Source organism: Oncorhynchus kisutch, unplaced genomic scaffold (assembly GCF_002021735.2).
Source record: "Oncorhynchus kisutch isolate 150728-3 unplaced genomic scaffold, Okis_V2 scaffold3584, whole genome shotgun sequence".
NCBI lineage: Eukaryota > Metazoa > Chordata > Actinopteri > Salmoniformes > Salmonidae > Oncorhynchus > Oncorhynchus kisutch.
In genome coordinates, this window is record NW_022265529.1 from 216,330 (window position 1) to 229,126 (window position 12,797).

Here is a 12,797-nt window from a genome sequence, read left to right on the forward strand (position 1 = left end):
ACCCAGCTCCATGTGTTGTCACCATCATGTATCCTACCATGACTATATCCAACCCAGCTCCATGTGTTGTCTCTATCATGTATCCTACTTGCCTGAAGCTTTGATCCAGTGGAAGAAGTATTGAGGAGCGGGAGGTTAAAGGTCAGTAAAGTCCTATTAAATCATTTAATTTTTATTTATTTTTTATTCTGTTGTTTTTTCTTTTCTCTAATTTCATTTTCTTTGTTTAGTTTTTCCAGGTTTCTGTCCCGGTTTTCCTGTTTCCTGTTTTTCTACCAAAATGTTTTCATTTTTGGATGTAGATACCCTTTAATTCAAGTGGCACCAGCAAGAGCCTTGCTTGGTTAGTGGTGTCTCTGTAGCACACATGTGATTGCAGAGTTTGCTGAACAAATCACAACTGGATTGATGCAAATAATCATGATATCATTCTGCCAGGGAGGAACAGATTGCTTTGTTGTTAACATTTAATTGACAAGGTTTGTGGGAAAGCTTTTTCATCAACCAGAAGATAGTTGTCATTAGCATCATCGCTAACAGCTACACATAGTGGTAGACTGCACTCAGACACTACACACCGTCATTGGCTCTCGAGTGGCGCAGACACTGCATCTCAGTGCTAGAAGCGTCACTACAGACCCTGGTTTGATCCTGGGCTGTATCACAACCGGCCGTGATTGGGAGTCCCATGGGGCGGCACACAATTGGCCCAGCATCGTCCGGGTTAGGGTTTGGCCGGGGTAGGGCGTCAATGTAAATAAGAATTTATTCTTAACTGACTTGCCTAGTTAAATAAAGGTAAAAAAATAAAAACAGCTACTCATAGTGGATCATTAGCATCATCGCTAACAGCTACTCATAGTGGATCATAAGCATCATCGCTAACAGCTACTCATAGTGGATCATAAGCATCATCGCTAACAGCTACACATAGTGGATCATTAGCATCATCGCTAACAGCTACACATAGTGGATCATTAGCATCATCGCTAACAGCTACACATAGTGGATCATTAGCATCATCGCTAACAGCTACACATAGTGGATCATTAGCATCATCGCTAACAGCTACACATAGTGGATCATTAGCATCATCGCTAACAGCTACACATAGTGGATCATTAGCATCATCGCTAACAGCTACACATAGTGGATCATTAGCATCATCTCGAACAGCTACATATAGTGGTAGACAAATGCAGTCAGACGGGCATTTCTGGGCTGTTTCCTCTTCAGAACGTGAAGGAAACTACAAATCACTGAGGTGAATTTAACAACGACTTGCAGATAGTGGGTTCAGAATAACTGATGAGAAAAAATGAATACAAACTATTCCACCACCATAAAGGGCACTTCAGAGACAGGAAGGACAAAGGGGCATCTTTCTCTACACAGGTAGAGTCCTGTCTGTCCATGTTGCCTTTTGCAAAGTGGGCACTGCTTCATGTGACAACACCAACACTCACATAAATAGCCCCCATGCCGCTGGGTGAGAAGATTTTATTGTTTTTGGGCAGCATTATGTGAGGTGTTATTATGTGTTGTTAGCGATGAGCCTTGGTCAATTTAGCTCGAATATGCCACCCTCGTCAATCTGTCACCTAATCCTACCTAATGGGCAGGCCAAACCTGGAGGAAAGTATTGGCTGTTAGAAGTAAGAGAAAACAACATTGGTTGTTTTGTAATTACTACTTATGTTGTTGCTTGCCAGAATAAACATTGTAATTAATACTTTTCCAATCTGCGTTACCCACTTCAGTCAGCAGGAGGCGATGTGAGTCTTTCACGTGATGCTTCTTGCGTGACGTATATTCTAGTGGACGGAACTGGAAGCGTCCTCAACAGCGACAAAGGGCTTCTGATTCACCCACCGCGGTGGTTTGCTAGCGAACGTAAAACATTGATGCTCTTTAGACCAATCGTGTGTATGTTACTCTTGGTGTTTAGAACATAATTATGTTTACGTATCTACTAGTTCATTTAAACGTGATTTGCTTGTTAAATTAGCAAATGTGTTAAATTGATACTGCACTAGGCTAATCGCTCGGAACATGAGCTCACTAAGCTCGACGGAGAAAGAAGCTCTGGTGAAAGGAGAGGAAGAAGCTTTCAGGATGAAAAGGGAGGAAGAGGAGGCTATCACATTGAAAGAAGAAGAGGATGATATTACAGTTAAAGAGGAAGATGGGAAAGAGGTTGTCAGAGTGGAAGAAGAGGAGGTAGAAGCTTTCGGAATCAAAAAGGAGGAAGATGCCATAACATTGAAAGAAGAGGATGAACCTTTTGGAGTAAAAGAGGAAGAGGAGGATATCTCAATAAAAGAGGAAGAGACTGAAGTTCCGATTTCCACCAGTGAGTACTGTCTTAAAAACACAAACTACCCAGTTCTTGAACTAATGTGTGGTTTTAAAGGGCCATTCTACTGAAGATGTACTCTTGAATATGTACTTCAGTTCTGTAGGAATTGTTTAAGGCGCAATCTGCCATTGGTACATATGTTATGGGATTTCGATGTATTGAATTCTCCATGTCGTCTATATTAAAGTTCCCCTCATCTAATATAACAGGCTTTTAAAGTTCAATGCATAATTTCTACTTAAAATAATAAAGGGACGCAAAAGCCACCCATTTTGTTGATTGATTATTTTAGATATGTATTCATTCCTCTTGTAAGACTCTGTGATTGCAATAGAAGCTCATAAGTTCACCATCTGTTTGATATTCTCATTCATACAGGAGAGAGACATGACTGTCCTGGATCCTCTGGGGAGCCTCAACAACATCCTGATGCTGATGAGGCAGAGAAGAGTCTCTCCAGATCAGAACACCAGATGGTACAGCTTGGTCTGGTCTAGCATACAGCTTACTCTCAGGGTCTGGTCTGGGCTTCTGTAAAGCACTTTATGACAACAGTGACATCAACATCCATCATGATATGTCTGTGTCCCCTCTTTATCGTTACCAGGACAAAGCTAGCCCTTCCTCTCTCCCGGAGTCCCTGTATCGTGCCTCTCCCGGTAGCACCTTACTGCTGGGTATGAAAAGGTTGTCTGTGCTGCTGTTGGACTGCAGGAAAACAACGGAGCTGACTGGAACTGTGAGAGGAGGAGAAGAGAAGGAAGGATCAGATTTGACTCATCAAAGTAAGTGCTGTAATTGAGTTTGAACAAATAAAATAGATCTGCCCACTGGTATCTGTTCCCAGTAGGGCTGTCCCCGACTAATACAAATACAATAGATCTGCCCACTGGTATCTGTTCCCAGTAGGGCTCTCCCCGACTAATACAAATACAATAGATCTGCCCACTGGTATCTGTTCCCAGTAGGGCTGTCCCCAACTAATACAAATACAATAGATCTGCCCACTGGTATCTGTTCCCAGTAGGGCTGTCCCCAACTAATACAAATACAATAGATCTGCCCACTGGTATCTGTTCCCAGTAGGGCTGTCCCCGACTAATACAAATACAATAGATCTGCCCACTGGTATCTGTAACCAGTAGGGCTGTCCCCGACTAATACAAATACAATAGATCTGCCCACTGGTATCTGTTCCCAGTAGGGCTGGTATCTGTTCCCATTAGGGCTGGTATCTGTTCCCAGTAGGTCCCCGACTAATACAAATACAGCTTTGCAGACTCTTGGCATTCTCTCAACCAGCTTCACCTGGAATTATTTTCCAACAGTCTTCAAACCAAACTTTATTTGCCACATGCGCTGAATACAGCAAGTGTAGACTTTACAGTGAAATGCTTTACTTAACCAACAGTGCAGTTCAATGTAAATTGTCCAGTGGGGATTTTTATGAATTGTTCAGCAGTCTAATGGCTTTGAGGTAGAAGCTGTTGAGGAGCCTCTTGGTCCTAGACTTGGCGCTCCGGTACCGCTTGCCGTGGGGTAGCAAAGAAAACAGTCTATAACTTGGGTGAGTCTCAGACAATTTTAGGAGGAGTTCCCACATATGCTGGGCACTTGTTGGCTGCTTTTCCTTCGCTCTGCCGTCCAACTTATCCAAAACCATCTCAATTGGGTTGAGGTCGGTTGATTTGTGGAGGCCAGGTCATCTGATGCAGCACTCTCCAAAAATCTCACATTTGGACTCATCAGACCAAAGGACAAATTTCCAGCTGTCTAATGTCCATGGGTCGTGTTTCTTGGCCCAAGCAAGTCTCTTCTTCTTATTGGTGTCCTTTAGTAGTGGTTTCTGTGCAGCAATTCAACCATGAACACCTGATTCACGCAGTCTCTTCTGAACAGTTGATGTTGAGATGTCTGCCTGTTACTGGAATTCTGTGAAGCGTTTATTTGGGCTGCAATCTGAGGTGCCGTTAACTCGTTCTTAAGAGCAGGGATAACTGTGTCTTCCTGTCCTGTGGCGGTCCTCATGAGAGACAGACAAGCTGAGGTGCCGTTAACTCGTCCTCTGCAGCAGGGATAACTGGGTCTTCCTGTCCTGTGGCGGTCCTCATGAGAGTCAGACAATCTGAGGTGCCGTTAACTCGTCCTCTGCAGCAGGGATAACTGGGTCTTCCTGTCCTGTGGCGGTCCTCATGAGAGACAGACAATCTGAGGTGCCGTTAACTCGTCCTCTGCAGCAGGGATAACTGGGTCTTCCTGTCCTGTGGCGGTCCTCATGAGAGACAGACAATCTGAGGTGCCGTTAACTCGTCCTCTGCAGCAGGGATAACTGGGTCTTCCTGTCCTGTGGCGGTCCTCATGAGAGACAGTTTCATCACATCTTCTCTATACCAACTCTACCTTGTCATAACACAACTGATTGGCTCAAATGCAATAAGAAGGAAAGAAATGAACACAAATTAACTTTTAACAAGGCACACCTGTTAATTGAAATGATTTCTAGGTGACTACCTCGTGAAGCTGGTTGAGAGAATGCCAAGAGTGTACAGAGCTGTCATCAACGGCAAAGGGTGGATAATTTGAAGAATCTCAAATATAAAATACATTTTGATTTGTTTAACACTTTTAACACTTTTTTTTTATTACTACATGATTCCATATGTGTTATTTGATAGTGGATGTCTTCACACCTGTTTGATGATTGAAATGCATTCCAGGGGGAAATGACGGATAGGGCGGCCATGTTTTTAGCTCTTAGGAAACTTTACACTATATTTATTTTTTGGATGTGTGTTTTTTTTAACATTATTAGCATTATAATATTAACATTATTATTATTATAATTTTGATGTTACATACAGCCGGATATCAGAGTAACTGGTAACTCACCAGCATTACGACCAGGAATTCAACTTTCCTGAATCTGATCCTTTGTTCGTAGCCCCCAATTTGACTAATTCCAGAGGCTGATCCCAAAAAAATGCCGGTGGAAAAGAGGTACTCGGAGTGGGCTTCTAGTCTGACTCAGGAGGCGTGCACACCACCCACTGCTTCTGTGTATATTACTTGTGGAAGGGAGGTACTCAGAATAGGCTTCTAGTCTGACTCAGGAGGCGTGCACACCACCCACTGCTTCTGTGTATATTACTTGTGGAAGGGAGGTACTCGGAGTGGGCTTCTAGTCTGACTCAGGAGGCGTGCACACCACCCACCTCTTCTGAGTATATTACTTGTGGAAGGGAGGTACTCGGAGTAGGCTTCTAGTCTGACTCAGGAGGCGTGCACACCACCCACCGCTTCTGTGTATATTACTTGCAGATGTTCAGTCTCTGGATAGTAAAGTTGACGAGCTCATGGTGAGGATTCCCTTCCAGAGAGACATTGGGGATTGTAGCATACTCTTTTTCAAGGAAACATGGCACAGTGTAGTTATTCCCTCTGTAAGGCAATCAAACAGGCAAAGCGTCAGTATGGAGACAAAGTGGAGTCACAATTCAACGGCTCAGACATGAGACGTATGTGGCAATAGATCCACAGACGATGCAATCGCGATCACACTGCACACTGCCTTATCCCATCTGGACAAGAGGAATACCTATGTAAGAATACTGTTCATTGACTGTAGCTCAGCATTCAACACCATAGTACCCTTCAAGCTCATCATTAAGCCTGGGTCTGAACCCCGCCCTGTGCAACTGGGTCCTGGACTTCCTGACAGGCCGCCCACAGGTGGTGAAGGTAGGAAACAACACCTCCACTTCGCTGATCCTCATCACTGGGGCCCCATAAGGATGCGTGCTCAGCCCCCTCCTGTACTCCCTGTTCACCCATGAACACAATCATCAAGTTTGCAGACGACACAACAGTAGTGGGCCTGATTACCAACAATGACGAGGCAGTCTACAGGGAGAAGGTGAGGGCCCTGGCAGTGTGGTGCTAGGAAATTAACCTCACACCCAACGTCAACAAAACAGCTGATTGTGGACTTCAGGAAACAGCAGAGGGAGCACGCCCCCATCCACATCGATGGGACCGCAGTGGAGAAGGTGGAAAGCTTTAAGTTCCTCAGCCTACACATCACTGACAATCTGAAATGGTCCACGCACACAGACAGTGTGGTGAAGAAGGCAAAACAGCACCTTAAACCCTCACAAACCTTTACAGATGCACAATTGAGAGCATCCTGTCGGGCTGGTACGGCAACTGCACCGCCCGCAACCGCAAGGCTCTCCAGAGGGTGGTGTGGTCTGCCCAACGCATCACCGAAGGCAAACTACCTGCCCTCCAGGACACCTACAGCACCCGATGTCGTAGGAAGGCCAAAAAGATAATCAAGGACAACAACCACCCGAGCCACTGCCTGTTCACCCCGCTATCATCCAGAAGGCGAGGTCAGAACAGGTGCATCAAAGCTGGGGCCGAGAGACTGAAAAACAGCTTCTATCTCAAGGCCATCGGACTGTTAAACAGCTTCTATCTCAAGGTCATCAGACTGTTAAACAGCTTCTATCTCAAGGCCATCAGACTGTTAAACAGCCATCACTAACATTAGAGGCTGCTGCCCTATAGGCATAAATACATAGACTATTAATATCTATCATAGACTAGGAATCACTGGCCACTTTAAGGAATGGAACACTAGTCACTTTAATAATGTTTACATATCTGGCATTACTCATCTCATATGTACATACTGTATTCTATACTATTATATTGTATCTTAGTCTATGCATTACTCATCTCATATGTATATACTGTATTCTATACTATTATATTGTATCTTAGTCTATGCATTACTCATCTCATATGTACATACTGTATTCTATACTATTCTACTGTATCTTAGTCTATGCATTACTCATCTCATATGTATATACTGTATTCTATACTATTATATTGTATCTTAGTCTATGCATTACTCATCTCATATGTACATACTGTATTCTATACTATTCTACTGTATCTTAGTCTATGCATTACTCATCTCATATGTACATACTGTATTCTATACTATTATATTGTATCTTAGTCTATGCCACTCTGACATCGCTCGTCCTTATATTTATATATTATTAATTCCATTCCTTTATTTTAGTTGTGTGTGTGTATTGTTGTGAAATTGTTAGATATTACTTGTTGGTTATTACTACAATGTTGTAGTTAGAGAAACAAGCATTAAGCCTCATCTGTTGGAGCTATAGAAACAAGCATTAAGCCTCATCTGTTGGAGCTATAGAAACAAGCATTAAGCCTCATCTGTTGTAGCTAGAGAAATAAGCATTAAGCCTCATCTGTTGGAGAAACAAGCATTAAGCCTCATCTGTTGTAGCTAGAGAAACAAGCATTAAGCCGCAATAACATCTGCTAAACATGTTTAACATTTGATTTGACCTCATGAAGATGGTTGAGAGAATGACAAGAGTGTGCAGAGCTGTCATCAAGGCAAAGGGAGGCTACTTTGAAGAATCTCAAATCTAAAATATATATTTCATAGTTTTGATGTCTTCATTGTAGAATAATAATGTAGAAAATAGTAAAAAAATAAAGAAAAACCTTGGAATGAGTAGGTGTGTCCAAACGTTTGTGGAACTGTTGGAAAAGCATTCCAGGTGAAGCTGGTTGAGAGAATGCCAAGCTGTCATCAAGGCAAAGGGTGGCTACTTTGAAGAATCTAATATATATTTAGATTTGTTTAACACTTTTTGGTTACTACATGATTCCATATTGTTTTTTCCTAGTTTTGATGTCTTCACTATTATTCTACAATGTAAAAAATACTAAAATAAAGAAAGACCCTTGAATGAGTAGGTGTGTCCAAACTTTTGATTGGTACTGTACATTAAATTTCCTGACAACAGCTCCAGTGGACATTCCTGCAGTCAGCATGCCAATTGCACGCTCCCTCTGAGACTGTGGCCTGTGGCATTGTTGTGTGACAAAACGGCACATTTTAGAGTGGCCTTTTATTGGCCCCAGCGCAAGGTGTACCTGTGTAATGAGCATGCTGTTTAATCAGGTTCTTGAAATGCCACACCTGTCAGGTGAATGGATTATCTTGGCAAAGGAGAAATGTTCACTAACGGATGTAAACAAATTTGTTCACCAAATTTCAGGTAAATAAGCTTTCATGCATGTGGAAAAATTCGGGGATATTTTTTTTCGGCTCATGAAACATGGGACACTTTACATATTTATATTTTTAATCTTCCCAAAATATTTCACATTATTTTTTTACTTTACCCAAAATATCATGACATTAATGATGTTAGAAATGTGTGAATGTCTAAATAAGAAATTGGTCCATTTAAACAGCAATGTGTCGAACCCTTTCAACAACGGGGAGATGTTACTGATGTGCTTTGTATCTGCGACGTAAAAACAAGTTTTGGACTTCCACACAAAATTACTTCTTTAGTTATTTTATGTTTAAGGAAGTATGTAGGTCACATTCTGTATCATACAGCTATGAATGTTATATATTTAGAACCACCTGCTTGATAGGAATCTAGTGATGTCTGTGTCATAGAACTGTCTAGTGTTTTGTGTTCTGACTTGTAAAACAGAATTAAAAATAAGTAATGTAAACATATCAGTAATTACCAGGATGCTCTAAAACACTTGTTTTACAATCACACCAAGATTGTTTTAAATTATGAAATGTTTGAAAACTGGCCTCGGGTTATTGAGGGATCTGATTAAACCTCATAAGGCAGTTTTATCATGTGGAGATTTCATTCTGTTCTCTCTTTAAATTAACACTGTCTTTGGCAGGAGGAAACCCAAACTCTGCGGAACCAGGGACTTCCAAACCAGAAAGAGAGCACCTCTGCTCCCAGATTGGAAAGACCAAATTAGGAAGCCTGAAAAGACATGAGAGGACACAACCAGGAGAGAAGCCACACAATTGCGAACAGTGTGGAAAGAGTTTTAACCAGTTAGGAAAGCTGAAAGTTCATGAGCGAATACACACAGGGGAGAAGCTTTTCCATTGCGCCGAGTGTGGAAAGAGTTTTAATAAGTTAGGAAACATGAAATCTCATGAGCGAATACACACAGGGGAGAAGCCTTACCACTGCTCCCAGTGTGGAACTAGGTTTACCAAGTTAGGAAGCCTGAACAGACATCAGAGGACACACACAGGGTCGAAGCCACACCATTGCTCCCAGTGTGGAAAGAGTTTTAACCAGTTAGGAAACATGAGATCTCATGAGCGAATACACACAGGGGAGAAGCCTTTCCATTGCTCCCAGTGTGGAAAGAGTTTTAGCCAGTTAGGAAGCCTGAAAGCTCATGAACGAATCCACACAGGGGAGAAACCTTACCACTGTTCCCAGTGTGGAAAGCGTTTTAACCGGTTAGGAAAGCTGAAAGAACACATGAGACTGCACACAGGGGAGAAGCCTTACAAATGCTCAGACTGTGGGAAGACATATTACTCATCACAGTCACTTAAAAGTCATATGAAAATCCACACAGGATAGAATAATTACTTCTAGTGTGTATGTTGATATTTCACTTCACATTGACTTAATTATTCTAGCGTGTATTTTGATATTTCACATCTCATTGACTCAACTCATCAGAGAACATACACAGTGCTCCCGTTGTCTTATATTGTTGACTGACAATGTGTTTACCTGTTTTTACCATATGAAATTAAATGGTACAGGGTGTACTCAAACATATATTTGAATGTTTTTATTAGAAAACATTAAGTGAATATGGAGTCTGTCAGTTTGAATATAGAGTAGATCAGATTCCATGTGTTTAAATGGTCCTTTTTAAACTCTGTGTGTGTTTATCTGGGTGTGTCATTCCTCCAGCACTACAGATAATCAAGTGATATTTGGATGTGATGCATTAGTTCCATTGTTGACATCTGCATTGTTGGCCCACTGATGATTTAATGACATGAAAATATTCACTGACTCGCTCACGGATTGACCCAAGCCTCCCGCTGTATGAATAAATGTTGTTTCCACGTCATTTCAACTAAATAAATCCATGTGATGTTAGATCAATGTAGAAAACTGATTGGATTTGTAAAAAGCATCAACATAAGGTGATTTATTTAATTCACTGAACATGCAATTTAAATCCAATGACAGGTGCCATTTTGTGTTGATTTCGTGTTGAATTCACTTTAGTTGAGGACTCAAAGAAATGTAAATACAAACTAGATGTTCAACTGACGTCTGTGCCCAGTGGGCTGGTTTGAATAAGCAGCAGGTGTTGGATCTGATGTATCAAATACTTATGTCATGCAATAAAATGCAAATTAATTACTTAAAAATCATACAATGGGATTTTCTTGATTTTTTGTTTTAGATTCCGTCTCTCACAGTTGAAGTGTACCTATGATGAAAATTACAGACCCCTACATGCTTTGTAATTAGGGAAACCTGACAAATCGGCAGTGAATCAAATACTTGTTCTCCCCACTGTACATGATGAGATTATTATGGATGAGAGCCATATTATTTTATTTGTCAAATGGCAGCTAAGCATCGATCATCATGTCACCAGAATAAGACCATCAAAATGTATTGGAAAGGAGCATCAAGCTCATCACATGCACTTTCACCACCCTGTGAAGTTCATAACTTATTTCATCTGTAGCCTAATAAACTGCATGGGTTCCCAAGTCGTAGTGGGAGGACCAATCAACATATCATCACGACTCCAAAGTTCACTTCGATGTGATGGTTATACCAGTCTGCTGTTCCCACATGCTTCAAGAGGGCCACCATTGTTCCTGTTCCCAAGAAAGCTAAGGTAACTGAGCTAAACGACTACCGCCCCATAGCACTCACATCCGTCATCATGAAGTGCTTTGAGAGACTAGTCAAGGACCATATCACCTCCACCCTACCTGACACCCTAGACCCACTCCAATTTGCTTACCGCCCAAATAGGTCCACAGACGATGCAATCTCAACCACACTGCACACTGCCCTAACCCATCTGGACAGGAGGAATACCTATGTGAGAATGCTGTTCATCGACTACAGCTCGGCATTCAACACCATAGTACCCTCCAAGCTCGTCATCAAGCTTCCTGACTGGACTTCCTGACGGGCCGCCCCCAGGTGGTGAGGGTAGGCAACAACATCTCCTCCCCGCTGATCCTCAACACTGGGGCCTCACAAGGGTGCGTTCTGAGCCCTCTCCTGTACTCCCTGTTCACCCACGACTGCGTGGCCACGCACGCCTCCAACTCAATCATCAAGTTTGCGGACGACACAACAGTGGTAGGCTTGATTACCAACAACGACGAGACGGCCTACAGGGAGGAGGTGAGGGCCCTCGGAGTGTGGTGTCAGGAAAATAACCTCACACTCAACGTCAACAAAACTAAGGAGATGATTGTGGACTTCAGGAAACAGCAGAGGGAACACCCCCCTATCCACATCGATGGAACAGTAGTGGAGAGGGTAGCAAGTTTTAAGTTCCTCGGCATACACATCACAGACAAACTGAATTGGTCCACTCACACAGACAGCATCGTGAAGAAGGCGCAGTAGCGCCTCTTCAACCTCAGGAGGCTGAAGAAATTCGGCTTGTCACCAAAAGCACTCACAAACTTCTACAGATGCACAATCGAGAGCATCCTGGCGGGCTATATCACCGCCTGGTACGGCAACTGCTCCGCCCTCAACCGTAAGGCTCTCCAGAGGGTAGTGAGGTCTGCACAACGCATCACCGGGGGCAAACTACCTGCCCTCCAGGACACCTACACCACCCGATGTTACAGGAAGGCCATAAAGATCATCAAGGACATCAACCACCCGAGCCACTGCCTGTTCACCCCGCTATCATCCAGAAGGCGAGGTCAGTACAGGTGCATCAAAGCTGGGACCGAGAGACTGAAAATCAGCTTCTATCTCAAGGCCATCAGACTGTTAAACAGCCACCACTAACATTGAGTGGCTGCTGCCAACACACTGACAATGACACTGACTCAACTCCAGCCACTTTAATAATGGGAATTGATGGGAAATGATGTAAATATATCACTAGCCACTTTAAACAATGCTACCTTATATAATGTTACTTACCCTACATTATTCATCTCATATGCATACGTATATACTGTACTCTATATCATCGACTGCATCCTTATGTAATACATGTATCACTAGCCACTTTAACTATGCCACTTTGTTTACATACTCATCTCATATGTATATACTGCACTCGATATCATCTACTGTATCTTGCCTATGCTGCTCTGTACCATCACTCATTCATATATCCTTATGTACATATTCCTTATCCCCTTACACTGTGTATAAGACAGTAGTTTTGGAATTGTTAGTTAGATTACTTGTTGGTTATTACTGCATTGTTGGAACTAGAAGCACACGCATTTCGCTACACTCGCATTAACATCTGCTAACCATGTGTATGTGACAAATAAAATTTGATTTGATTTGAT

At 42.4% G+C, this 12,797-nt stretch overlaps 1 pseudogene; it reads left to right on the forward strand.

The window, feature by feature from the left end:
* Positions 1-10,657, forward strand: part of LOC109877384 (zinc finger protein 271-like) — a 55,195-nt pseudogene extending 44,538 nt beyond the window's left edge.
* The last annotated feature ends 2,140 nt before the right edge of the window (positions 10,658-12,797 follow it).